Source organism: Bos indicus, chromosome 15 (genome assembly GCF_029378745.1).
Source record: "Bos indicus isolate NIAB-ARS_2022 breed Sahiwal x Tharparkar chromosome 15, NIAB-ARS_B.indTharparkar_mat_pri_1.0, whole genome shotgun sequence".
Classification (NCBI taxonomy): Eukaryota; Metazoa; Chordata; class Mammalia; order Artiodactyla; family Bovidae; genus Bos; species Bos indicus.
In genome coordinates, this window is record NC_091774.1 from 39,550,308 (window position 1) to 39,574,960 (window position 24,653).

The window sequence follows — 24,653 nt, forward strand, 5'->3', positions numbered from 1 at the left end:
TGGTATCCTTTGGCACAAAAGTTTTACTTTTGGTGAAGTTCAAATTATCTTTTTTCCTTTGGTTGCTTGTGCTTTGGGTGTCATAGTTAAGAAACTATTGCCTAATTAAAAGTCACAAAGATTTATTTCTATGTTTTCTTCTAAGAGCTTTGTGATTTTAGTTGTTAAATTTAGGTCTTTGGTCTGTTTGAGTTGAATATTGTATGGGATGTGAGTAGGAATCCAACCTCATTCTTTTGTACGTGGATACTCAATTGTCCCAGTATCATTTATTATTAGCACTATTATTTCTCCATTGAACTGTCTTGGCATCCTTGTCAAAGAGCAATTGACCATACACAATGTGGTACTTGCATAAAAACAGACACACACACACACACATATATATACATACACAAATGGAATAAAATAAAAAGTCAAGAAATAAACTATTTGCATATGTGGCCAAATGATTTTTGACAATGGTGCCAAGACAGTTCAGTGGGAAAAGGACAGCTTTTTTGCAGATGATACTGGAAAACCTGGATGCTTGCATGCTATGTCACTTTAGTCATGTCTGACTCTCTGGGACCCTATAGATTGTAGCCCACCATGCTTCTCCGTCCATAGGATTCTCCAGGCAAGAATACTGGAGTGGGTTGCCATGCGCTCCTCCAGGGGATCTTCCCAATCCAGGGATTGAACCCATGTCTCTTATTCCTGAATTGGCAAGGGGTTCTTTATTACTAGTGCCACCTGGGAAGCCCAGGAAAACTGGATATTCACATGCAAAAGAAATGGACTTTAATCTAACATGAGATACCAAAATTACCTCAAAATGGATCAAAAACTCACATGTAAGACCTAAAAATATAGAACTCTTAGGAGGAAAAATAGGACAAAAGCTATACAATATTGGATTTAGCAATGATTTCCTAGATGCGCCACCAAAGGCATAGGTGACAAAATTAAAAATGGACATTTATGCTTTATGAAAATTTAAAAATTTAGAACATCAAAAAACACTGTCATGCTTTCCTGGTGGCTAGCTGGTAAAGAATCCACCTGCCAATGTTGGAGTCACAGATTCCATTCCTGATCCAGGAAGATCTCACGTGCCAAGAAGCAACTAAGCCTGTGAGCCATAAGTTTTGAGCCTATACTCTAGAGCCTGGAAGCAGCAACTAATAAGCCTGTGCACCAATATTACTAAAGCCTGTGTGCCCTAGAGCCTGTGCTCCACCACAAGAGAAGCCACCGCAGTGAGAAGCCCAAGCACCGCAACTGGAGAGGAGCCCCCATCCACCACAACTAGAGAGAAGCCTGTGAAGCAATGAAGATTTGCACAGCCAAAATAATAATAATAAATAAAATATTTTTTAAAAGAAACTGTCAATAAAATAAAAGGGCAACTCACAGAATAAAAGAAAATATTTACAAAGCATATGATAAGGAATTAATTTTCAGAGTATACAGAGAACTCTTAAAACTTAATAACAACAAAAACAAACTGATTAAAAATTTGGCAAAGGACATTTCTCCAAAGAAAATATATAAATGGCCAAAAAGAGGGGATTCCCTGGTGGTCCAGTGGTTAGAACTCCATGCTTTCACTGCAGGAGCAACTAAGTTGCTCTGATGGGGAACTAAGATCCTCCATAGCTGTGCAGCACAGTCAGAAAAGAAAAAAAATTAGGTTGTCTATAAATGGTCAATAAGCAAATGAAGCATGCTCAACATCACTAATCATTAGGAAAATGCAAATCAAAACTATAATGACATACAGCCATTAGAGTGGGTCCTACCAAAAAAGAAAAAAGAAAGACCAAAAATAACATGTTAATGGGGGTGTGGAGAAACTAGAATCCTTGTATGTTGTTGGTGGGAAAGTAAAATGGTACAGCTACTATGGAAAAGAGTATGGCAGCTCCTTAAAAATACAGTTACCATATGATCTAGCATTCCACTTCTGGGTATATGCCCAAAAGAATTGGAAGCAAGGACTCAAATAGACCTTTGTACACCCATGTTCATAGCAGTTTTATTCACAATAGCTCAAACATGGAAACAATCTATTTGTTCATTATTCATGATTGAATGGTAAAATGTAGTATAAACATATAATAGCATACTATTCAGCTTTTAAAAGGAAGGAAACTCTGACATAGCTACAACATGGATAAACCTTGAGGATATTATGGTGATTGAAATGAACCAGTCACAAAAAGACAAATACTACATGTTTCTATTTATATGAAGTAGGTATTTAGAGTAGTCAAAATCTAGACAGAGAAAGTAGAATTGTGGTTGTCAGGGACTGGGGGGAGAGGTTATTGTTTAAAGGGTATAGGGTTTTAGCTTTATGAGATTAAAAGTTATGAAGATGAATGATGGTGATGGTTGTACCACATTATGAGTATATTTAATACCGCAGAAGTGAAGTTGTTCAGTCATGTTCGACTCTTTGTGACCCCATGGACTGTAGCCTACCAGGCTCCTCTGTCCATGGGATTTTCCAGGCAATAGTCCTGGAGTGGATTGCCATTTCCTTCTCCAGGGGATCTTCCCAACCCAGGGATCGAACCCGGGTCTACCGCACTGTAGACAGACGCTTTACCATCTGAGCCACCAGGGAAGGTACACTTAAAAATGATTAAGATGGAAAATTGTCAGTCATGACACTTATCTCAACAAAACTTAAAAAAAAAAATCAACTGAATCTTAGACACAAGTTCAATCCCTGGTCTGAGAGAATTCTGCATGCCATAGAGCAAGTAAGCCCATGTGCCACAAATATTGAGCCTGGGCTCTAGAACCAGAGAGCTGCAACTCCTGAAGCATGGGTGCCTAGAGCCTGTGCTCTGCAACAAGAGAAACCACGGCAAAGAGAAGACCGAGCACTGCAATGAAGAGTAGCTCCCACTAGCCATGATTAGAGAAAGCCTGTGGGCAGCAAAGAAGACCCAGCACAACCAATAACAATAGATAGCTGATTTATTATGAATAATAAATTAATAATTAATTAATTTAAAGTCAACTGATAATAAAAGTTTATTTTGGGACTCTCAGTTCTATCCCATTGATCTTCATGTCTTATGCTGCTACTGCACTGTCTTGATTAGCTTTTTAGTACATTTTGAATCATGACGTGTAAGTCCTCCAACTTTGTACTTCAGAGTTGCTCTGACTAAGAAAGCAGCTGTGTTTCTTTCAACTATGTGTTCTATGAGAGAAACATTTAAAGAACATTTATAATATATGAAAAACACACAAAGACATCTAATGCAATCCTTGTAAAAATCATATAAAGTAATATTATGACTTTATTAATTAAGTGATCATATTTTTATCATCTGTTCTGTATCAGACATTATGGATACAAGACACTGGGGCTGTATCCAGATAGGCAACATGATCCCTGTTCAGGTTTAGGTCACTCTCAAACTGGAATGCAGTTCTCTTGACTCCAAGTCCCCAAATAGTTTCACTGCAAAAAGATTAATTCCTTCTATAGTTCTCAAACATCTTCTATAGTTTCTCTCTGGCCTGAGCTGGATAAGTGGTCACCTGAATGGCATGAGAACCAAGGTAAATTCTGGATCTCTAGCCTTCTCATTTAAGTGGGAGATCATTCAACCATTTGTTCATTTAAAGAATATTTATTCACGGCCTACTGTATGCCAATGATTAGTGATATAATCAAGAAGAGACAATGTCACCACCTTCATGAAGCTTACTTTCCTGCACAAGAGACATGTAACAAGAAATTTCACAAATAACAAGATAATTACAGCAAATAATTGCAGGCTTCTGTAAAAAAAGTCTGCCAAAATGAAGAATATCAGAGATAACTACCATTGATGGGGGGTTTACAGAAAACCTCACTTTAAAGACTTAAAATTTTGTCAAGGGACGAAGAATAAGAGAGAAATGGCCCTATCAAAAGCATTTCAAGCAAAGAAAGTACAACAGCAGAGTCCCTGAGGCAGGAAAAGAGCTAGGTGTAGCCTGGGAACTGACAGAAAGCCAATGAGATTAGAGTATACTAAGCAAAGAGCACGGTGATACTGGAGAGGTAAGCAGGCAGTGCTTACAGGGCATTGGAGGGCACCCAAGAAACGAGTTATCCAACTCGAGAATAGAGTCACATCCTGACAGCTCTTGTCCTAGTGTGCTAGAGTCCTTAGAGAAAATCTGCTGTTCTTGGTTCACTGGTGAGGGCAATCATTGCCCCCAGGAGTGCTCAGATCAGATACATGCCCTCACGGGCTCCAAGATGGAGTGGACTGGCCGGCATCTTTTTTCATATTCTTGGCCATGGTGTGTTATAAATCCTCTTCTCTGTTCTTCTAGGGTTACTACAAAGTTTCGGGGGGGAGGGAAAGCTCCCAAAGCAGCCTGTCATTGTGAAGGCCAAATTCTTCAGCAGAAGAGCTGAGGAGAAGATTGAGGGTGTAGGTGGGGCTTATGGCCTGGTGGCTTGAAGTCACATGCTGGGAAATTCATTAAATGTTAACAAGTGCTTTCTTAAAAAACAAACAAACAAAAACTGTTAGCCAAAGTAAATTAGAGGCCATTGAAGGATTTTAAACCAAAGGATGTTGTGATCTGCTTTATATTTTTAAAAGCTTACTCCTACTATGTGTATAGAATGGATTGGGTATATAAGTAAACAAGCTTAAAATCTTGAAGTTCATGAAGTTCAGCTAGAAGGCTATTGCAGCTGTCAAAATGAAAGAAAGCTTTCTTAGACTAGGATGGTACTGGTGGAGATACATGGAGAGAAGTGAAAATATTCTAGATGTATTTTGGAAATGAAAATAACAGGTTGATGCTCAAGTTTTTGGCTTTTATAACTGTATGGTGGCATCATATGCTAAAATGGGGAAGACTACAAGTAGAGAATATATAGGTTTTAAAAAATCATCCATAATTGCATCTTAGACATGTTGAGTTTGAAACAATTATGAGACATTCAAAAAGCTTGTAGGATAAGGATCAGGCCCTTCCTGCAAGGAAAGCAGCTGAGGAAGAAAGCTTACTGTCAAAGGAAGTCTGACTTCCAGGGGTGCTGGAGCAGGTGTCAGATGAAGGAAACCATTATCCTAAGACCAAAGAGATAGAACCAAGAACTAATAGCACTATTGCAGCTCATCTTAGAAAATATTCATTGAATATCCATAGGAATCACCATGAGGTTTGTTGTTGTTGCTAAGTCATGTCCGATTCTTTGCAACTCCAGGGACTGCAGCACACCAGGCTTCTCTGTCCTCCAATATCTCCCAGAGTTTGCTTGGATTTATGCCCATTGAGTCGGTGATGCTATCCAACCATCTCATCCTCTGCTACCCCTTTCTCCTTTTGCCTTCAGTCTTCCCCAGCATCAGAGTCTTTTCCAATGAGTTGGCTCTTCACATCATATGGACAAAGTTTTGGAGCTTCAGCTTCAGCTTCAGCCCTTCCAGTGAATATTCAGGGCTGATTTCCTTTGGGATTGACTGATTTGATCTCTTTGCAGTCTGAGGGACCCTCAAGAGTTTTCCTCAGAACCACAATTCAAGAGCATCAATTTTTTGGTGCTCAATCTTTTTTATGGTCCTACTCTCAATCCATACATGACTACTGGAAAAACCGTTGCTTTGACTACAGAGACCTTTGTTGGCAAAGTGATGTCTCCGCTTTTTTAATATGCTGTCTTGGTTGGTCATAGCTTTCCTTCCAAGGAGCAAGTGTTTTTTAATTTCATGACTGTAGTCACTGTCTGCAGTGCTTTTGGAGCCCCCCAAAATAAAACCTGCCACCGCTTTCACTTTTCCCCCTTCTATTTTCCATAAAGTGATGGGACCAGATACCATGACCTTAGTTTTTTGACTGTTGAGTTTTAAGCCAGCTTTTTCATTCTCCTCTTTCACTCTCATCAAGAGTCTCTTTAGTGCTTCTTCACTTTTTGCCACTAGAATGGTATCATCTGCATATCTGAGGTTGTTGATATTTTTCCTGGCGACCTTGATTCCAGCTTGTGATACATCCAGCCCAGCACTTCGCATGATGGTCTCTGCATATAAGTTAAATAAGTGCAGTTACAATATACAGCCACTGTCATACTGCTTTCTCAATTTTGAACCAGTCAGTTGTTCCATGTCTGGTTCTAACTGTTGCTTCCTTACTCACTTATGGGTTTCTCAGGAGACAGATAAGGTGGTCTGGTACTGTCTTTAAGAGATGGGAGTACTTGAATACCTTACCTGTCTCAGGTAATAGAAAGAGGCATAATCTTGAAAAGAGAAGACATAGTTTAAGGTCTGGTGACTTTGGCAAAGTTCAAACTTCTTTGATCCTTGTTGAATGATTATGAAAATCAAGAGGAAAAATTTGTGTGAAATCATCTGGCTGTATAATTGGAGGTTTATACTGTACATTGTGAGAGCAGGTATTATTATGAGCAATCAATATGAGCTCTGTGCCTATAACATTGCTTTCTGAAAAAAAAAACAATAATTTTGATGATGGTTTAACAGGATCAAAATAAATGTACTTTACCCTGGTACAGGCCAGCTCTAGCATCACCCAAGTGAAACAGATCAGGACAAAATGACACCAAGGAGACTGATGTGTATGCTGAGTTCCCATGTGGGTAAAGAACTCATCTCAGAATCAGCGGGTCTCAGCAGATCTTGACCTTGATTGCAATGTGACCATGACTAATAGCAACAGCTTGGTTACATTGCTGCAATCTCTTTACCATTGCATTCCAAACATATCAGAGTGTTGTCTGTATATCTTGTACCATCTTTTAGAGCCTACCTGTCAACATTAACCCACAGTCTTGGCAAACATGCCAGTGATCATCTGCCTTTCTTCCCATACAATCTCTAGACTTGTTGTTTCAACAAAATAAGCATTTTTTTCACTCTTTTGCTCTACCCTTGCAGAACAACTCATTTTTCTCAAATACCATGTACTTTCACATTTCCAAACTTTTTTCCGTATAAAGGTTCCTTAGGCCTAGAATGTCCTCACTCCTCACCTTCTTACTGATTAACTATTTATGCTTTCAGGGTCAGATAAATGTAAATTGCCATCTCTCGTCAAAATACTCAGTGGAATTCATTGCATTGTTATCTATATTTCCATTTTATGCTATTTATAGTTCAATATACTTATTCAGCAAACATTTACAGAATGTCTGCTGAATATCAGGACCTTTTAAGATGCAAATGACAGAAACCTACTCCAAGTAGCTTAAACAAGCTAGCTCACCACATTTCCATCCTCACCTATATTTCCATTTTACTCCATTTATAATTCAATATACTTAGTCAACAAACATTTACAGAATGCCGCTAAAGGTCAGGACTCTTTTAGATGCAAATGATACAAACTCAAATCTAAATAGCTTAAACAAGCCAGCTCACCTAATGGAAAAGAACAATGAAAAACATGGTGCAATCCAGGCATTCAAACGATGTGATTTGTATTAACCTTTCTTTTGTACAAGTTGATTAGGTTGGGCCCCCTAGAAATAGAGCCTGAGATAGGATTCTTATGAAAGTGATTTATTGAGGGGATGCCTTTAGGAAAAGATGTGGAAGGAAAACAGGGGAAGAAAGTAAAGTAAGAATGCAGCCTCCATTGGAAACTAGTTTCAGCTTTTCCACGTGTGGAGATTTAAAGCATAAATCACACCACACAATTTGTCCTATCTGGAGTCAAGAGTGTTTTGCTTTAAAAAAAAAATTATTTCTTGTTTTTTTGATTGCAACATGCCACATGTGGAATCTTAGCTCCCTGACCAGGGATTGAACTCATACCTCCTGCATTGGAAGCACAGAACCTTAAACACTGTACCGCCAGGGAAATCTTGAGGGTGTTTTGCTTTTTGTATTCCCTTGACGATGAGCCAAGAGCTGTTAGATGGGAAGGTCTGTGTTAATCTTCCCTGTGAAAGGGACATGGGTGAAGCAGCAACAGCAACTATGTGGCAGGCATGATGACTGTCAAGATTCATCTGCAGCTTGGTCAATCTCAGAGGAAAGATCTTCTTAAATCTCTGAAAAGTTCAGGGTGAACTCTGATGTGTGCAATTCTTTTGCAATACAGGTGGAATCAGAATCAAGTAAACCACAAGCTGTAGATGCTTCTCAGGAAAGGGGGGGTTTTAATTAAAGAAGGAAGAAGGCTGGTAGGCAATGTCAAGAATTCATTCTACCAAGTTCCAGGCACTGGTGGGGGCAAAGAATACAATGGTGAGCAAAAAATACACACATCTCTGTTGTCACAGAGCATATCAGCTTTGTTTAGTGCAGAGACACACACAAAAAAGCTGCAATAATGTAAAATATACGCTGTGGTAGGGTAAGGATTGATGGCTCTGAATGCATTATGTTAGTTTATCCAACTTTATATATCCAGTGCCCAGATGGTACCCTAAGTACTGTAAGTGGTCAGTGAAGGAGCATATGCAGCTAGTTGTGTGAACTCAGGGTTTTGGGCAGGAAGGAAGTAGATCCTCTCTGGGAGTTGTCCTTTTAGTTAGTTTATGGGCCACGCAAGACAATCACTCACTACTTACTGGCCATATAGTGCCTTTAAGTGGAGTGATTCTTACATCTGACTCCTGATGACTTTTGCCTATTCCCAAATTCTGCAACTGTTTTCAAATGGTAGATCTCCCACCTTTGAGGATATTTAATTTCTCTCAGTTTAGTTCAACATATAACTCACTGACCATGAACTTTGTGTTAATAGAGTGCTAAGTGTTGCAAAAAATAAAAAGATGAATAAACCATAGTCTCAGCAAGCTAATAATTTAGGACAGCTGCCTAGCAGGATCAATATAATGACTTGTAATGACAAGGAATGTAAATTTCACTTTGTACATTCTCTGGGTAGCTGCTAGGGGGATTGCAGTTTTTAAAATTTGCTTTTCATCAGGTGCAGTGTCACTGAATCTAAGGCCAAAAGGACATAAACGCAGAAAGAGAAACCCTTACATAAATGCCCTCAAGACAGGAGCAGCCATTTTGACACTAATTCCTCATTTAAATGCTTTCTTCTCTGCAATCACCCTCTGTTTTTTCCAGTCTCACTTTATTGAGGCTTTCAGTGGCTAAGTTGAAGATCTCTCTTGGTAAATGTCACATTGCACCTGAAAATATGTGGGTTAGTTTCAAACATCTTTTGATACTGATTTCTAATGTAATTCCACAGTAATAGGAGAACAGTCTGTATGATTTCAATATCTTTAGGCCATGAAGTTTTTGCACCTTGTTTTATGTCCCTGGATATGTTCCAGTGTCCCCTAGATTACAGTCTATGGGAACTTAAAAAGAATTTGTGTCCTATTGTTGAGTGAAAATTGTATAAACCTTAATTACGTTGAATTGGTTCACAGTGCTTTTCAGGTCTACTATATCCTTCTACTTCTCTGTATATTCATTGAAACTCCAACTAAAAATCTTAATTTATCTACTTAAAAAATAATTGTAATATAGTGTAACTATATGTAACCTTGTTCTGTATTTTATAAATCTCCTGTAAATGTGTTATCATACTTTCATAATTAAAAAAAAAAGAAAGAAGCAGCAAATAGTCATCCTTGACTTTTATCTCTTTTTTACCCTCCACCTCCAGTCACACCTACAGATCAAATCTCCATGCCACCATCTTAGTCCAAGTTGCTCTCATCTGTCACCTGGACTTGCTCTCATCTCTCTCCTGCAAGAGCTTCCTAACTAGTCTCTCAGATCCTATCTATTGCATCCTTCACATCCATTTACCAACACAATTAGCAGAGTAATCTTTTGAAATTGTAAATTTAATTATATCTTCTGCTTAATCCTCATATCAGCCCTATTTAAATTCCTCTTTGGCTTTCCCATTGCACTCAGAATAAAATCCAGACCCTTTAAACAGCATCCTACTAGGCCCTACATGAACTAACATAGCTTTCTCTCTCTCCTCCCTATGATTAAACTCCACCATCACTGCCCTGTCTTCAGTTCTGCAGACTGTACAAGGGGAGAGCCTTTAGCCACATGGTCCCCAATCTGACTCCAACTCAGTTTTCAATCCTGGCTTAAATGGATTGGCTTTAAAGAGGACCTTCTTCACATCTTATTTAAAGAGAGTATCCTAGGACTTCTCTGGTGGTCCAGTGGCTAAGACTCTGCCCACCCAATGCAGGCGGCCCAAGTTCAATCCTTGGTCAGGGAACCAGATGGCATATACTTTAACAAAGATCAAAGATGCCACATGCTATAACTAAGATCCAGTGCAGCAAAATAAATAAATACATATTTTTTTAATAAATAAAAATTTTAAAAAGAGGGTATCCCCTCCCCGTAATGGTCTTTATTGTCTATCATAAAGCTTAGTCTTGTTCATTCATGGTGCTTATCACAATTTGCAGTTCAGTATTCATTTTATTGCCTGTGTTTTCCACTAGTCTGAAATTGCAGAAGGGCAAGGGTCATTGTTTTATTTTATAGCAGTATACTCATTACATGGCTCAATGCTTGCAATAATAGGTGCTCAGTAAACATTTAAGTTCATTCAATTCATCCATTCATTCATTTGTTAAAAAATATTTTGAGCCTTAACATTTTAAAAAAGCTTTGAAGTGAACTTTTCTGGTGGTCCAGTGGTTAAGACTCTGCACTTTCACTGCAGGGGGCATGGGTTTGACCCCAGGAAGTTCCACATGCAGCAAGTGTGACCAAAAAAAAAAAACTTGATGGATGTACATCAGATACGTATAATTTTCAAACTTTAAGCTTTGCTTTTTTTTTTCTTTCAGTAAAAGGAGAAGGCATGTTTTATCTTGTTTGTCTTTAAGGAAGACCTTACTTGATTTGGGGGAAACCACCTGAAAATTTCTGTTTATATGAAACAGAACATATATATGCATATGGGAAAGTGAAAGTTGCTTGGTCATGTCCGACTCTTTGCAACCCCAGAGACTATACAGTCCATAGAATTCTCCAGGCCAGAAGATTGGAGTGGGTAACCTTTCCCTTCTCCAGGGCATCTTCCCAACCCAGGGATTGAACCCAGGTATCCCACATTGCAGGTGGATTCATTACCAGCTGAGTCACAAGGGAAGCCCAAGAATACTGGAATGGGTAGCCTATCCCTTCTCCAGTGGATCTTCCTGACCCAGGAATTGAACTGGGGTCTCCTGCATTGCAGGTGGATTCTTTACCAACTGAGTTATCAGGGAAGCCCATATATGCGTACATATACTAATATATATATATATATTTGATATGTATATTGGGTATTTGGGATACATATATACACACCCATCCATTGGTTTTCAGGAAAATGAAAACAACACAAAAGCAGATGTCTTGGATGAAGCAGCCCAGTTTTCTGTTTGATTACATAAATTTGATGTGTTTTATCAGTACTACTCTTTAGAATTTGTGCTTTTCACTTTCATGCATTGGAGAAGGAAATGGCAGCCCACTCCAGTGTTCTTGCCTGGAGAATCCCAGGGACAGGGGAGCCTGGTGGGCTGCTGTCTATGGGGTCACACAGAGTCAGACACAACTGAAGTGACTTAGCAGCAGCATCAGCAGAAGAAAAATTATTCTTTTCTTTGAATGAATTTAAACAGATTTATGGTTTATTCTATGAAAATATGAGAGTGTATTTCTACTCTAAGAGATCTGGAAATCTGAAAAATCTCCCCAAATATGAGATTGCAAACTTTATCTGGAGCTGGAGAAAAGAATAGGATAAAAGGATCTAGACTGAGCTAGACAGCATTATTGATTATTATCTATATATCATTTGAAGGAATAACCCAGTGGTGCTGATGTTGAAATATTTTGATCTGAGGTTGCATTTTTGAGAGCCATTCTACACTGCAACCCTCTTATGGATAGTAGAAGGAGGTTCTTATGGATGAGGTTGATATTTCCACTCCCACTCATCCTGTCAACTTAGAAAGACATTGATTCTGGAACAGAAAAGGAGGACTAGAGTGATAGACCTGAATATCTGTGATAATTCCACATCATACATGGAACTTCAACGTGTCAGGCAAAATGTTCAAGGGATTGTCTTTTTGGAGAAAGAAGATGGTGCCAACCAGAAGATGGTGGACCAGTGGCCAGAAATCCTTCCATCACACTGACAGGATGGGTCTGAAGACTCAGAGCAACCACTTTCAGCAACAGGTGTACATTATTTTCTCTGTTCTACTTTCTGTCCATTGTCAACTAAAGGAAAGTTCTATATCCTTCTCTCACTGCCCATGCCAGAAGGGTAGTGATAGTGTATGTTTGACGATGGATGATAATCCCCAAATTGCAGCATATGATTGGCAAGAAATGAGTGGCCATGCTTATGGATAGAAAACCAACATTCTGAGGTCAGCAGATTAATTAGGTGGCCTACCCCACCAGGTTGGATTTGTGGACCATGTAAGCCTCTCTGATTTTAAAAACACTTGGGGAAGAGAACCCAGGGAATGACTAAACTTTCTTCAGTCAAAAGGAATGAGGGCACAAAGCCATCGTAGTTTGAATATTGAAGGAATCACTTCACAGTCTTAGTTTGTGAGGTTTAGAACCATTAAGGCTGTGACAGGTACTACAAGGAAAATGAAAATAAATTTGCAGCAAGTTATTTTCCATCTAGAAGCCACAGACTCTTTTGTTAGCTTCTCAGTCTGTTCAGGTTGCTATAACAAATGGCTGTAGACTGGATGGCTTTATAACAAAAAGTTATTTATGTTTCAGAAGCTGGGAAGCCCAAGATCAAGGTGCCTGCAGACTCAGTGCCCAGTGAACCAGCCTTCTGGACTCACAGACAGCTGTCTTCTCTCTGCCTCTTAACATGTAGAAAAAGGGTCAGGGAGCTCTCTGGGGTCTCTTTTATGAGGGCAATAATCCCACTCCTGAGGACTCCACCCTCATGATCTCAGTTCAGTTCAGTTCAGGTCAGCTGCTCAGTCGTGCCTGACTCTTTACGACCCCATGAAACGCAGCATGCCAGGCCTCCCTGTCCATCACCAACTTCCGGAGTCCACTCAAACCCATGTCCAATGAGTCGGTGATGCCATCCAACCATCTCATCCTCTGTCATCCCCTTCTCCTCCTGCCCTCAATCTTTCCCAGCATCAGAGTCTTTTCCAATGAGTCAACTTTTCCCTTGAGGTGGCCAAAATATTGGAGTTTCAGCTTTAGCATCAGTCCTTCCAAAGAACACCCAGGACTGATCTCCTTTAGAAGGGACTTGCTGAATCTCCTTGCAGTCTAAGGGACTCTCAAGAGTCTTCTCCAACACCACAGTTCAAAAGCATCAATTCTTCAGTGCTCAGCCTTCTTCACAGTCCAACTCTCACATCCATACATGACCACTGGAAAAACCATAGCCTTGACTAGATGGACCTTTGTTGGCAAAGTAATGTCTCTGCTTTTCAATATGCTATCTAGATTGGTCATAACTTTCCTTCCAAGGAGTAAGTGTCTTTTAATTTCGTGGCTGCAATCACCATCTGCAGTGATTTTGGAGCCCCCAAAAATAAAATCTGACACTGTTTCCACTGTTCCCCCATCTATTTGCCATGAAGTGATGGGACCAGATGCCATGATCTTAGTTTTCTGGATGTTGAGCTTTAAGCCAACTTTTTCACTCTCCTCTTTCACTTTCATCAAGAGGCCTTTTAGTTCCTCTTCACTTTCTGCCATAAGGGTGGTGTCATCTGCATATCTGAGGTTATTGATATTTCTCCTGGCAATCTTGATTCCAGCTTGTGCTTCTTCCAGCCCAGCATTTCTCATGATATACTACTCTGCATATAAGTTAAATAAGCAGGGTGACAATATACAGCCTTGATGTACTCCTTTTCCTATTTGGAATGGACTGTTTATGTATGTGTAAAACAGGAGGTTAAAGTGGAAGAGACTTAGAAAGCTTTGCATTGGTCCTAAAAATTAATGGTTTGGAGATTAATGGGAACTGAGGGCAACTGGAAGATGAATGGAATTTGCCATGGAGGGGCCAAGAGAAATCTGCATAGATTTCTGACTCAGAGACACATATAATTGCTTACTGTTGTTGTGCTCCGTAGCTACTAAACACATGTACACTTGATCTCTCTTTAATTTCAGATGATTTAAAAACTGATTGAGGGGGTTTGTGGCAAAAAAAAAAAAAAGTTCAATTATGAAAAGAAATGACCACAGTACTCAAATCACTGTCACACAACTGTTGTTTTCCTGAAAAGACAAACTTCAAATTTTTACTAGTCTTCTGTTTTGAGATTCATTGGTCAGTCTGCAAGTGTCACAGCTTAGAAATTAATGTCAGAGGTGGTGGGGGTAATAGAAATAGCTTGACTTGGGTTCCAGCCCTGGCTGCCATTTTCAGTGCTTTGATAGAGATGATTACAAAGTGCCTTGGCATTATCTCGGTGGTCAGTGTTCATGCAGGCATCACAGATGAGGTTATAACTGCTCTGGATCTTAGGGATGGGCAGGTATTTGTCAAGTGGCCAAGGGAAAAACCAGAGCCTCAGAACACAGATTTGGTTCATGTAAAATTGCATAAGGGTAGAAGCAGACTTTGAATAGGTGATTTGAAATTGTTCACATTGTCTGTTGAGTAGAGGGATTCTGAGGATATTCTGCTGTAGGCTTTTTTTTTTTTTTTTTAATAGAAAGGGACATGGGGAGAGTGAAAACAGGTGAGGTAGAGAGAGGTCACTTCATGTCAAGCCTGACCATGGTTATGAGTTTGGATTTTATTCTAAAATAGGAAAACACTGGAAGTTTGTAGGTTGAGTGTATGATGTGACCTGTTTCTGTTTTGAGGTGACAATTCTCGCAACTGTGTGGAGAATGGATTTTCTGGACATTAGTGCCGTTATCCAGATGCAGGGTGTTTACAATGAGCTGGGCGGTAGAGTTGCCATAGAGACACTTTGAAGCAATGACACAAATGTAAGAGAGATAATATTTTTTGAAAACATATTTATATATCTTTTTTTTTGTATTTTTGAAATTATGATTCTTTGTCTAGTAGAACATAAGCATCATCTCCTTGAGAGAGGTTGGAATTTGTTGCAGAAGGACTACAAAAGTAAAAGCAGTAAGTAATACCCAGAAATGTTAATGTTTAAAATAGGATATTACAGCAAGAAAATGGGCTTTGTGAAGGAATTTTTAAATTCCTTAGCTTGTATTTGAAGTATCAGAAGTTAGATCTGAATCAGCACAGTGTTCCTTCCATAAAGTAGTCAAGATAATCCCTCCATTTACTATGACTAACAGGAAACATGCTGCTTGGTAGCAGGAGGGTATGACACAGGGAAATTAAAATCTCACTACTTGTCAAAAGGGGTGGAAGGGAGACTGGTTGGAAGAGGAAGAAGACTAAGAAGAGGAGAGGAGAGGTAAGAAGTTACACTTATGAACTCATGGATTCTCTTCACCTCTTCAGGATTTACTCTAAGATGGAGAGGCACTGGATAATTTAAAATACACTCCAAGAACAGCTTCCCAGGTGGTGCCAGTGGTAAAGAACCCACCTGCCAACACAGGAGACTTAAGAGATGCAGGTTTGATTCCTGGGTGGGGAAGATCCCCCGGAGGAGGGAATGGCAACCCACTCCAGTATTCTTGCCTGGAGATCTCATAGACAGAGGAGCCTGTTGGGCTACATTCCACAGGGGTGGCAAAGAGTTGAACACAACTGAAGTGACTTAGTACACACCCATGCTCCAAGAACAGAAGAGTTCTTGCACTGATCCCCATTTGAGACTTTGGAAGGAAATCACTATCCTGCATGGTTCCATAAAAGAAGGAAAGGTGAAGCATAGCTAAATAAGTTGAGTGGCCTTGTCAGTAAAGAAAGCTTTCAACTTGCTCCCTCATGTTCCCTTGGTTCCCTTGTGGTGGGTACTCTGAGTTAAGGGCCAGTGATTCTGGCACTGTCTCACAGCTCCCAAGTAAGATGTTGTTCTTATTGTTTAGTTGCTAAGTCGTGTCTGTATCTTTTGTGACCCCGTGGACTGTAGCCCAGGAGACTCCTCTGTCCATGGGATTTACCAGGCAAGAATACTGGAGTAGGTTGCCATTTCCTTCTCCAGGGGATCTTCCCAACCCAGGGATCAAACCCAGGTCTCCTGCATTGGCAGGCAGATTCTTCATTGCTGAGCCACCAGGGAAGACCAAAGTAAGATGATATAGTAGCAAAGGCATTATCAGGGGGTAGCCCAGGCCAAGGCCTGGTTGGAGAATGCAACAGAGTCTGGGAGTGGAAACTGTTAATACCTAGAGACAAGAAAAATTAAATCAGCAAGGAAATGCCACTGGAAATGAGGTGAGAAAGAAATAGACTATAATTTCATGCCAAAGGTCAGGAATGAACCAACTGTATCTGAATCGATGACCAACTGCGCACATGCATGGACCCACTTAGGTGTAGGGTCTTTTACTCACCAATGTCACAAGATCATGTAGGTCAGACCCTTCCAACTATGCCCCTGGATACCATCTTGTAGGGAAAAAAGAGAAGGGCGTACATTTAAAAAGGCTAAATTAAATTTAGAAACCCCTTTAAATGAGTGACTTGAATTAATTTTTTTATTTTATTTTTTATTGTGGAAAAATATACGTAACATAGAACTTACCACAATAACTTTTATGTGCTCAGTTCAGTGGTATTAAGTATATTCACATTGTTTTACAATCATTATCATAACCCATCTCCAGAAATTCATCCTCCCAGACTAAAACTCTGCATCTATTAAATAACTCCTCACCCACCCCACCCTCCCAACCTCTGGCAACCATTATTCTACTTTGTTTCTATTGTTTTTGACTATTTTGCCTGCTAAGTCACTTAAGTCGTGTCCAACTCTGCGATACTATAGACTTGTAGCTCACCAGGTTCCTCTGTCCATGGGATTCTCCAGGCAAGAATACTGGAGTGGATTGCCATGCTCTCCTCCAGGGGATCTTCCAAACCTGCACATCTTACATCTCCTGCATTGGCAAGTGGGTTCTTTATCACTAGTGCCCCCTGGGAAGCCCAGGAACCATACAATATTTGTCCTTTTGTGTCTGGTTTATTTCACATAGAATAAAGCCTTCAAGGTTCATCCATGTTGTATCGTGTGTCAGAATTTCATTCTTTTTTAAGGTTGGATACTATTCCATATTATGTATGTATATGCCTCATTTTGCTTATCCATTTATCTGTTGATGGACATTTGGGCTGTTTCCATCTTTTGGCTAGTGTGAATAATACTGTCAGGAATCTGAGTACACACTTATCTGTTCTAGTCTCTGCTTTCAATTCTTTTGGGGGTATACCTAGAAGCAGAATTTCAGAATTGTATAGTAAGTCTGTGTTTAGTATTTTGAGGAAGCACCATGCTGTTTTCCACAGCAGCTGCACCATTCTGTATTTCTCTAATAGTACCCAAGAGTTCCAATTTCTCCACATCCTCACCAACACTTAGTATTTTTCTGTTTTTCATTTGGTTTTAAATAGCTATCATGATTGGTATGAAGTAGTATGTCATTATGGTTTTAATTTGGATCTACCTAATGACTATCAATTTAGATCATCTCGTGCTTATTGATCAATTGTGTATCTTCTTTGGAACATTTATTCAAGTCCTTTGTCCATTTTAAAATCAGGTTGTTTTGTTGTTGTTGAGCTGTTGGAGTTCTTTATCTAATCTAGATATTAATCCCTTATCAAATATAGTATTCATAAATACTTCCTCCCATTCACAGAGTACCTTTTCATTCTGTTGTCTTTTGATGTACAAAATTTTAAAATTTTTGTGAAGTCCAATTTGTCTATTTTTAATTTTGTCACCTGGGCCTGGGGTGTCATATCCAGGAAGTCATTGCCAAATTCAATGTTGTGCAGCTTTTGGCCTGTATTTCCTTCTAGGAGTTTTGTACTTTTAGGTCTTACTTATAAGTCTTCAATCCATTTTGAGGTTTTTGGTTTTTTTTTTTTTTTTGCCACTCTGTGCAGAGATCTTAGTTCCCTGACCAGGGATTGAACCCAGACCCTCTGTATTGGAAGCACAGTTCCCTTGAGATTCTATATGAATCTTAGATAGATTTTTATATTTCTGCAAAAAACACCACTTGAGATTCTTTTTGGAGATTGCATTGAATCTGTAGATTGCTTTGAGTAAATTGACACCTTAGGAATATTAAGTTTTCTTGGGAATTCCCTGGTTGTCCAGTGGTTAGTCCCTCAGACTATAAGGAGACCAAATCAGTCAATCCTAGAGGAAATCAACCCGAATATTCATTGGAAGGACTGATGCTGAAGCTGAAGCTCCAATACTTTGGCCACCTGATGGGAAGAGGCAACTCATTGGAAAAGCCTTTGATGCTGGGAAAGACTGAAGGCAAAAGGAGAAAGGGGCAGTGGAGGATAAGATGGTTAGATAGCATGAACGACTCAATGAACATGAATTTGAGCAAACTCCAGGAGATAGTGAAGGACAGGGAAGCCTGGCATGCTGAAGTCCGTGGGTTGCAAAGAGTCAAACATAACTTAGCGACTCAACACACACACCAGTGGTTAGGACAATGTGCTTCTGCTGCTGAGGGCTTGGGTTTGATTTCTGATCCAGGAAGCAATATCCTGCAAGCTGAGCACTATGGCCAAAAAACAATTGTCTCTTCATCCATGAAATTGTGTTGTCTTTTTAAAATAATTAATTAATTAATTTGGCTGCAATAGATCTTGACTGAGACACATGGGATCTTCTAGTTGTGACTCATGGGCTCTGGATTGCATAGGCTCAGTAGTTGCACATGGGCTTAGTTGCTCCATGGCATGTGGGATCTTAGTTCCCTGATTAGGGATAGAACCCACCTCCTCTGTGTGGCAAGTTGGATTCTTAACCACTAGGTCACCAGGAAACTCCCTGGGTTGCCTTTCTGTTCATTGCTGTCTTTAATATCTTTCAACAGTGTTTTGTAGTTTTTACAAGTATACATGTCTCTCACCTCCATGGTTATGTTTATTCTTAAGTATTTTATTCATTTTATACTATGATAAATAGAATTGTCTTAATTAGGGGGGTGTTATTAGTATAAATTAGTGCAACTGATGGTGTTGATTTTGTATCCTACAACATTCCTGAGTTTATTTATTAGCTCTTAACAGGTTATATGTGCATGTGTATGTTTGTGTTAAAAATTTTAAGAGTTTCTATGTACATGTTATCCTTGAACAGAGAGAATTTTACTTCCTTTTCAATATGGATGCCTTTTATCTCCTTTTCTTGCCTAATTGCTCTGGCTAGGACTTCCAGTACTCTGTTGAATAAAAGTGGCAAAAGCCAGCTTTTGTTTTTCCTATTCTTAGAAAAAATGCTTTCTGTCTTTCATGAGTATGATGTAAGTTGTGGATTTTTAATATGTAACGTTCATTATGTTGAGGTAATTTCCTTCTCTCCCTAGTCTGTTGAATGTTTTTTATCATGGAAGGGTGTCGAATTTTGTTAAATGCTTTTTCTGTATCAATTGAGATGATCATGTGATATTTCCCCCCTTCCTTCTGTTAATGTGATATAGTACATTAATTGATTTTTGCATGTCAAACCATCTTTGCATTACCAAAATAAATCCCACTTAATAATGATGTGTAATTGCACTTTTATTTTTGGCTATACTGGGTCTTCATTGTGGCATAAGGGTTTTCTCTAGTTGTAGCTTAGTTGCCCCCAGGCATGTGGGATCTTAGTTCCCTGACCAGGGATAGAACCTGTGTTCCCTACACTGCAAGGCATATTCTTAACCACTGGACCACCAAGGAAGTCCTTGAACTCATTTTTAAACTAAATCAAATTAAGAATTTTTATGCCCCTGCTAACTAGCTCTTGAGGAGCTCAAGAAGATAAAAATAATTTTAGAGATTAGAGAAACTAATTTATAAGTAAACACACTTTAATATACTATTCAGTGTGTGTGTCTCTGTGTATTAGGGAGGGTAAGTGGACAGTATGTTACAGAACTCAGGTTCAGCTGCTGGCCACTTGGAAGGTGTTGTTTAGAAAGGAAAGTTCACTTTATGTAGGTGGCTGGCAACCTGGAGAGAAGGAGGACTCATGCTCAAGAACCAACTCCAAAGATTCTGCTTGACCAAGAAAAATTTTAAAGGGAGAAAGGGGAAGTTAATCGCAGGGGAGGAGGTCAGAGTCTTTCACTTCCACTGTAGGCAGACTTTCTTCTGATAGGTTGGTGGGGAGGTAATGGAACAGTGTTGAGCCTGCAGTTACTGTCCTCCACCGGGGTGGGGCCCTTAGTTCCTACAGAAGGAGTCAAAGATATTGTTATGTATTTCCCTTGAGGAGGAACTAGAACCCTGCTTTATCACTGCACTATTATTTCTTGCAAAGAAATAGAGGAAAACAATAGAATGGGAAAGACTAGAGATCTCTTCAAGAAAATTAGAGATACCAAGGGAACATTTCATAGATGGGCTCAATAAAGGACAGAAACAGTATGTACCTAACAGAAGCAGAAGATACTAGGAAGAGGCAGCAAGAATACACAGAAGAACTATACACAAGAGATCTTAATGACTCAGATAACCATGATCGTGTGATCCCTCATCTTGAACCAGACATCCTGGAGTGCGAAGTCAAGTAGGCCTTAGGATGCATCACTATAAGCAAACCTGGTGGAAGTGATGGAATTACAGCTGAGCTTTTTCAAATCCTAAAAGATGATGCTGTTAAAGTGCTGCACTCAATATGCCAGCAAATTTGGAAAACTCAGCAGTGGCCACAGGACTGGAAAAGGTCTGTTTTCATTCCAATCCCAAAGAGAGGTAGTGCCAAAGAATGTTCAAACCACTGCACAATTGCACTTATTTCACACACTAAAATGCTCAAAATTCTCCAAGAGAGGCTGCAACAGTATGTGAACCGAGAAATTCCAAATGCTCAAGCTAGATTTAGAAAAGGCAAAGGAACCAGTGATCAAATTGCCAACATCTGTTGGATCATAGAAAAAGCAAGAGAATTCCAGAAAAACATCTACTTCTGGTTCACTGACTACACTAAAATCTTTGACTATGTGGATCACAAGAAACTGTGGGAAATTCTTAAAGAGATGGGAAAACCAGACCACCTTACATGCCTCCTGAGAAACCTGTATGCTGATCAAGAATCAACAGTTAGAGCCTGACATGGAACAACAGGACTTGTTCCAAATTGGGAAAGGAGTATATCAAGGTAACAAGTATATATACAAGGTAAACAAATATATTGTTACCCTGTTTATTTAACTTATATGCAGAACACATCATGAAAAATGCAAGGCTGGATGAAGCACAAGCTGGAATCAAGATTGCCAGGAGAAATATCAATAACTTCAGATATGCAGATGACACTACCCTTATGGTAGAAAATGAAGAGGAACTAAAGAGCTTCTTGATGAAGGTGAAAGAAGAGAGTGAACAAGCTGGCTTAAAACTTCAACATTCAAAAAACTAAGATCATGGCATCCAGTCCCATCACTTCATGGCAAATAGATGGGGAAACAATGGAAACAGTGGTAGACTTTATTTTCTTGGGCTCCAAAATCACTGCAGATGGTGACTGCAGCCATGAAATTAAAAGATGCTTGCTCCTTGGAAGAAAAGCTATGACCAACCTAGACAGCATATTAAAAAGCAGAGATATTACTTTGCAGACAAAGGTCTGTCTAGTCAAAGCTATGGTTTTTCCAGCTGTCATGTATGGATGTGAGAATTGGACTATAAGGAAGTCTGAGCCCCAAAGAATTGATCCTTTTGACCTGTGGCATTGGAGAAGATTCTTGAGAATTCCTTGGACAGCAAGGCAATTAAACCAGTCAATCCTAAAGGAAATCAATCCTGAATATTTATTGAATGTTGAGTCTCCAATATTTTGGCCACCTTATGGCAGAATGCAAAAAGATACGAGGAGCCAACTCATTAGAAAAGATCCTGATTCTGGGAAAGATTGAAGGCAGGAAGAGAAGGGAATGATAGAGGATGAGATTGTTGGATGGTACTCAACCATCAGTGGACATGAGTTTGAGCAAGCTCTGGGAGATGGTGATGGAAGGAAAGTGCTGCTGTCCATGGGGTTGCAAGTTCAGACAAGACTCAGCAGCTGAACAACAGCAACATTATTACTTGACTGCTCCTCCTTTGTTTCTACATTTCCTCCCTTTCTTGATTTGTTGTTCAGTTGCTCAGTCTTGTCTTACACTTTGAGACCCCATGGACTGCAGCATGCCAGGCTTCCCTGTCCTTCACCATCTCCCAGAGTTTGCTAATAATCTTCCTTGATTGGCAACTGTTTAAATCTTCCCTTTGGAACTCAGAGAAGGTCAAGGAGGCTAAATAGAAGCCTGTTTTCTACAAACAAGAAATAGAGGCCACAGAAAGGATTTGTACTGGAAAGGGCCCCAGAGATTCTCAAATATAATCACTCCTCAGTTCAAATCCTGTCCACTATAGTTTGGTGAACCCAGACAAGTTTTAAACTTATTTATGTTTCAGATTTCCTCAGTTGTAAAATGGGTTAAAATAGTCCTATTTTAGGACTGTTGTAAAGACTAAAGATACAATGTTTATAAAGCACTTAGAATAGTTCCCGGAGTGCTAGTAACTGCTCTATGAAGGCTGAGTGAAAGTTGCTCAGTTATGTTTGATTTTTTGGGACCCCATGGGACTGTGTAGTCCATGGAATTCTTTAGGCCAGAATACTGGAGTGGGTAGCCTTTCCCTTCTCCAGGGGAAATTTCCAACCCAGGGATCAAGCCTAGGTCTCCTGCATTGCAGGCGGATTCTTTACCAGCTAAGCCAGGAGGGTAGCCCAAGAATACTGGAGTGGGTAGCCTATCCCTTCTCCTAGTGCAGTGTAACCATTATTATATTGTTGCATTCTGACTAATGAGACATGGGAGTATTTTGCTGAATTCAAATTTAAAGTCAAATTGCCAGCTAAACAATTTGGTAGAAAGGAAAGCACTTACAGCTAAAAAAAAAACTATAGGCAGCAATCTTTACACTAGATAAAAGCTTTATCATTTGTGTGTGTCATCTTATTTATATCTGAAAAGAAACCAAGATGCCTATCCTTCAGTGTTCCTTCAGGTGAAAAAAAATAATCTTCCAATCTGCAGAGATTGCATATAAGTGGAGGAGTCTGACCTTGAAATTTTTTACCACCAGAAGGAATGAGATTGCGGGCACATTCAAGAGCTACCTCTGCCTCCCCTTCCCATTCCAAATGGACCTGCTATTATTGTAAATTATAGTTGTCCGTCAGCCACCAACCCTCCTAACCCTGCCCCCCGCCAGCACATACATAAGGTCAAGGTTCATGCCTGGCCTTCTCTATAATACCATCCCTTCCAACATCTTAGCAGGTATGTTCTGGATTTAACTCCCTTCTTCCATTCTATTCACCTTTTATTCTCTGTAATCTGACAATGAGGAAAAAGCCATGGATATAAGAGATGTAGATTTAAATTCAAGGCCTTGTTCCTTCACTAGCTGAGTAAACTTGAACCAGTAATAAGTTCAAGCTTCAACTTCTCACATAAAAGCTAAAAGTAATATTTACCTCAAAGATAATGTGAGAACCAAATAAGACAATGCATAATATAAAGTGCTATGAAAAGTGATAATGGATGAAAAAAATAATCTTATTTGGCTGAATTTTGCAGTATCAAGTCACCTATTTAGTTCTCAATTTACTTTCTAAACTTTTTTTTGCTTAAATTACCACTCGTTTATTTATCTTGGCCTGCCATATCTCCATGAGCTTTTTAAAAATTAGTAGACTCTGAGAACTTCCTTGGTGGTCCAGTGGCTAAGATTCTACCCTCCCAATGCAGGGGGCTGGAATTCGATTCTGAGTCAGGGAACTAGGTCCCACATGCCACAACTGAGAGTAACTATAAGAGTTCGCCTGCCACAACCACGACTAAAGATTGATCCTGCGTGCCACAGTGAAGATCTCTCATGCTGCAAATAAGAGCCAACACAGCCAAACAAATAAATAAAAGAATTTAGGACTTTCCTGGTGGTCCAGTGATTAAGAATCTGCCTGCCAATGCAGGGGACATGGTATCAGTCCCTGATCCTGGAAGAGAACACATGTCGCGGGCAGCTAAGCCACTGCACCGCAACTACTAAAGCCCAAGTGCTGCAACTACTGAAGACTGAGTGCCCTAGAGCATGTGCTCCACGACAAGAGAGTAGCCCCTGCTCTCCGCAACTAGAGAAAGCTTGCACACGTTAACAAAGGCCCAGTGCAGCCATAGATAAATAAATAAATAAAATTTAAAGAGATTGTAGCCAAAATTAATGGACTTCGCTTTTTCAGAAGAGTTTTAGATTTACAGAAAATTTAACCAAGTAGCAAAGGAGCATTCCCATAAATCCACCTCTATGCACAGCTTCCTCTATCATCAGAATATTATATTAATATAGTACATTTGTAATAATCATGAGCCAGTATTGATGTTTTTATTAATTAAAAGACATAGTTCAAAATTTATCTTGTTCAAACTGAATGATTAAATGATTTTTGTAATTTTGTTGGCATTTAGTAGTAGTATCCAATTCTCTCACATGAAAAAACCCATTGATTTATCTTTAATAAATACAGTTAAAGAATCTTCAGTTTACTT

At 39.4% G+C, this 24,653-nt stretch overlaps 1 non-coding gene across 1 annotated transcript; it reads left to right on the plus strand.

Moving 5' to 3' along the window:
- The first annotated feature begins 4,110 nt into the window (after positions 1–4,110).
- LOC139176216 (small nucleolar RNA SNORA3/SNORA45 family) lies at positions 4,111–4,239 on the plus strand. Its single transcript, XR_011560669.1, has one exon. It is a non-coding gene; the product is annotated as a small nucleolar RNA SNORA3/SNORA45 family (small nucleolar RNA).
- The last annotated feature ends 20,414 nt before the right edge of the window (positions 4,240–24,653 follow it).